The sequence below is a fragment of the Acomys russatus genome, chromosome 15 (assembly GCF_903995435.1).
Source record: "Acomys russatus chromosome 15, mAcoRus1.1, whole genome shotgun sequence".
Taxonomy (NCBI): domain Eukaryota; kingdom Metazoa; phylum Chordata; class Mammalia; order Rodentia; family Muridae; genus Acomys; species Acomys russatus.
In genome coordinates this window covers 23,670,887-23,676,262 of record NC_067151.1, presented here as the reverse complement: position 1 = coordinate 23,676,262, position 5,376 = coordinate 23,670,887, and positions in this window count along the sequence as shown.

The following is a 5,376-nucleotide window of genomic DNA, read 5'->3' as shown; positions in this document are numbered from 1 at the left end:
TCAAGCCAGACTGAGCTGCATAAGACCTTTTCAAAAGAAAACTAAAAAACAGAAAAGAAAAGCAATGAAACTGCGTGACTCTCTAAATGCAATCCTTGAAACCCACACATACAATTTTGCTCACATACACACATTTATAAATTCTTCCTTTTTAACTATTTTGAGTTCTCTTAGAAAACTGATATCTTAAAATCAAGTTCCCTTTTTAGTTTTGTCCACTTCCAGGCCTTCCTGTCAATAGTACTTTGTCAAGTAAGTGTCACTGTATAGCTTCTAAATTATAGACATTGGATTTTAAAGGGCTATGAAGAATCTCTTTTCTTATTGATTTTCTATTTGTTGTTTGTTTTTTCAAATAAGAATTCCTTTATCTCTATGGCTAATATCTCCCCAGTCCATGTTTGCATACCTTTTATTTCAGAACCCATTTCTCTATTCCATTGACTAAGCAAATTTCTTCCTTTGCAAACATTTGTTCCCCTAAGACAGGATTTCTTTGTGTAGCTTTGTGTGTCCTGGACTGACTTTGTACACCAGGCTGGCCTCAAACTTAGAGAGATCTGCCTGCTTCTGCCTGCCTAAGTGCTGAGATTACAGGCTTGTGCCAACATGGCTGGCTGCAAACAATTCTAAACTGTTTTTCCCTTAAAATGAGAGAAAATGATATTCACATTCAACTGTGTAACATGCTCAGTATCATGTGTGTCATTGTCTCATTTTGTATTTCTGTCTTTTTCTGTTTCTTTTGTAGATTTACTTTATTTTTATTGGTATGAATGTTTTACCTGTATATTTATGTACCATGTATGTGCCTCTTCGTGCTCGCAGAGGTCAAAAGAGGGCATCAGATTTCCTGCAACTGAAGTTACAGACAGTTGTGACCTGTCATGTGGTTGCTGAGAACCTGTGTCAGTTTCTTTGCAAGAGCAGCAAGTATTCTTAATCTCCAAGCCATCACTCCACAATGCTGTTTCTTTGTTTTTTCAAACTTGATATTTCTTAAAGTGTTGCATTAGAACGTAATTACTACAGTTGACATTGGTTTTGCTACTTTGGAAGCTTTGTGACTCTACTTTCATTTGTATGATATTCTAATTGTTGAAAGACAATTCTCCAAAGAGTTCATGGTGGATTTTTGTCAACTATTGGTAAGAAGTGTTAATTCAGGATATTTGTGTTGAACAAGTAATGAGGGATACAGATAATCCTTCTAGTGAGTGTGCTCACATCCTCTCAGAGCATTCTATAAATATGAAGTCTCCATATGAACTTGGAGAAGGTTTGCTGTCATCTCACAGGGACTCACCAAGTATTAGTGGAATTGGAATTCCTAGGCAGTGACTTAGGCCTATTGTATGGGGATCACCCATTTGTATCCCACAGACACTTCCCACTAGGGACCCAAAGAGAAGTGACTTAAAAGAGGAGCTTGTCTAACCTGGGGATGCATTATGCTCTAGTGCTTTTCAGTCAGGATTCTTTCTGTGTCTCACCAGATTGTCTAAACCTCTTTTCCACTCTGTGAAAGCTTAAAATCAGGGAAAGATGCAACATTCTTCACAGTTCTCAACAACAATACTCTATTTTTTCTTTCTTTAACCTTAGTTTTTCTGTTTATTTTGTTATGTCATAGAAATCATGCCTTACATCTATTCTATACACAGGAAAAACTTATTATCTTTAACTTTTCCATTAGTTTCAATCATTACTTTCTTCTTTATTAGTGCATATAATATTTTATAATAACACTTTGTGGGGAATAGCCTTGAACTCACTGGTACAGGATATGACTTCTTGAACCAAACACCAACAGCTCAGGCTCTAGGGTCAACAATTAATAAATGGGACTTCACAAAACTGAAAAGCTTCTATGAGGCAAAGGACATTGTCAATAGAATAAACAACAGCCTACAAATTGCAAAAATATCATCACTAGCTCCATATTTAACAGAGGTCTAATATCCAAAATATATGAAGAATTCAGGAAATTAAACACTAACAATAAAAACAATCAAATTTAAAAATGGGTTATAGGGTTAAAGCAAGAATTCTCGACAAAAGAATCTCTAATAGTCTAGAAGCACTTAATCAAGTGCTCATTGGACTTAGCCTTCAGAGGAATACAAATCAAAATAAGTCTGAGATTCCATCTTACACCCATCAGAATGGCTAAGACTAAAAACTCAAGGGGCAATACATGTTCACAAGGATGTAGAAAAAGGGGAATACTCCTCCATTGCTGGTGGGAATGAAAACATGTACAATCACTGTGGAAATCAATCTGGAGGTTTCTGAGAAAATTGAGTATACATCTACCTTAAAACACAGCTATAGCACTCTTGAGTATATTCCCAAAATACCATCCACCATACCACAAAGATACTTGCTCAACTATGTTTATATTAGTTTTATTAGTAATAGCCAGACACTGGAAACAACTGAGGTGTCCTTCAACAGAAGGATAGATAAGAAAATGTGGTACATTTATACAATAGAATATGACTCAGCTTTTAAAAACAAAAAAAAGCATGCAATTTGCAGACAATTAGATGGAACTAGAAAATATTATCCTGAGTGAGGTAACCCAGATCCAGAAAGATACATATAGTATGTGCTTCTTAGACCTTCTTCAGCTTTCAGCATAACATAATTGTAGCCACTTTGTTTTTAGTCTCCATCTTGATTACAAAGTGAAATTAAGTTTAAGCTTTCAGACTGCCTTATAATGATTATGTCTATGTGCTCATTTTAAAACTTTGTATACTTTGTTACCTGGATAGTCTGTAAAGTCCCCTAACTACAGAACCAGACAAATTAAAGATCAGCTAGAAAAGTTTTGTCTAGCTAGTCAAAATGGTGGCACTCAGAGGAAGGATGGCAGGTTACCAAGAAGAGACTTGATACCCTATGAGCATATACAGGGGGAGGAGGTCCCCCTCAGTCACAGTCATAGGGGACGGGAGTAAGGGGAGAATGGGAGGGAGGGAGGAATAGGAAGATACAAGGGATGGGATAACCATTGAGATGTAATATGAATACATTAATAAAATATATTAAAAAATGGTGTAAGGCTGCCCTCTCCTTGTTAACTCCTTGATACCTAATTGCAGTTTGTCTCCCCTACCTAGTCATAGTTTTGTTAATAGGTTGTTATTTGTTGCAGTTTTTCTTACAAAAAGCCTGCCTTACTAGCAGACCAAGATCTTTGGTTTCTTTCTTTATTTCCTATTTTGATCCTAGAATTCAATGAAAATGAAAGCGTAACATATCAAATTTTCAGACATAATGCCAGTGGTGCTAAGAGGTCATAAGTACTAAGTGCCTCTGTAAATAAACTGAATAGATTTCATTTTAGCAATTTAATAACACAGCTGAAAAGTCTAGACCAAGAAGAAGCAAACACCCACAAGAGGAGTAGATAGAAGAAAAATATTTAAATTGAGGGCTGAACTCAATCAAATAGAAACAATTAGAACAATACAAAGAATTAATGAAACAGAGAGTTGGTTCTTTGAGATAATCAACAACAAAGATGAAACCTTATCCAAAATAACTAAAAGCCAGGTAGAAAGTATCCAATTAACAAAATCAGAAATTAAAGAAGGGATAGAATAAAAATGCCAAAGGAAATCCAAAAAATCTTTATATCATGCTCCAAAAAACTGTACTTTACAAAATTTGAAAATATAAAAGAAATGAGCAGGTTTAAAAAAAAATAGATACTTACTAAAGTGAAATCAAGATTAGATAAACAATTTAAAAAGACTTATAATCCCCAAGGAAATTTTTAAAAAGTCATTAAAATTTTCCTAATCAAGAAAGCCCAGGGATAGGTGGTTTTAGCACAGAATTGTAACCAACATCAAAGAAAAGCTAATTCCAATACTCTTCAAATTATTCCATAAAATGGAAACAGAAGGAACATTGCCAAATTTATAAGGCCACAGGCACCTTAATACCTAAGCCACACAAAAACTCAACCAAAACAAGAATTACGAACCAGTTTCCCTGATGAATATTGATGTAAATGTACTCTATAAAATTCCCTCAAACTAAAACATATCAAAAATATCACCCACAATACTCAAGTTGACTTCTTCCCAGAGAAGCAGAGATGGCTCAACATGTGAAAATTTGTCAATGTAATCCATCATATAAACTAACTGAAAGAAAAAAGTGTGATCCTCTCATCAGGTGCTAAAAATGTCTTTGACAAAATCTAACACCCTTTTATATTAAAAGACTTGGAGTGATCAAGGATCAAAGGGACATACTTGAACATAATTAAGTAATTTACAGCAAGGAGATAGGCAGCATAAAATTAAATGAAGATAAACTCAAAGGAATTCTAAAAAATTCAGGAATATAAAAGGCTGTCCACTCTCTCCATACCTACTGAATATAGTACTGAAGTTCTAGCTGAAGCAATAATATAACTAAAGGAGATCAAGGTGATACAAATTAGAAAGAAAGAAGTCAAACTATCACTACTTGACAATGATATGATAATATGCATAAATGACCAGAAAGTCTACCATGGAACTCCTACAGCTAATGAATACCTTTAGCCACCTGGTTGGATTGAAAAAAAGAAAGAAAAGATGTAAGGAAGGAAAAAGAAAAGAAAAGAAAAGTCACTAGCCCTCTTTTATACAAATGATGAATGAGCTGAGAAAGAAATTAGGGAAGTAACAACCTCCACAATAGTCACAAATAATATAAAATATCTTGTTGTAAGTCTAATTAACCATGTGAAAGACCTGTACAACAATAACTTTAAGTATTTAAAGAAAGAAAGTTAAGAATAATAACAAAAGATGGATATGTCTTCAATGCTTATTGATTGGTAGAATTAACATAATAAAATGGCCATTTTACTAGAAGCATTCTACAGATTCAACTCAATCCACATCAAAATTTCAAAACAATTCTTAACACAGCTCAAAAGAACGATACTCAACTTTATGTGAAAAAAACAAAAAAGCTAAGGTTAAATAAAACAATCCTGTACAATGAAAAAAAACTTCTGAAGATCTTGCCATTTCAACCTCCCCTACATAGCTATTTCAATGAAAATCCCATGGTATTTTCATAAAAACAGACAGTTTCATCAATGGAATGTAATTGAAGACCCAGAAGTAAATCTACACAGATATGAACATCTGTTCTTTGATAAATAAGCCAAAATTATACAACGAGGAAAAAGGAGCATCTTCAACAAATGTTGCTGGTCTAATTGAATTTTAACATGTAGAAAAAAAGGCAAATAGATTTATATCTATCACCCTGAACAAAACTTAAATCAACATGCATTAAAGACCTCAACTAGTGTCCCCGTCCTGCGGGTTTAGTTATTCGGTTTCTCAAAGGGGGTTG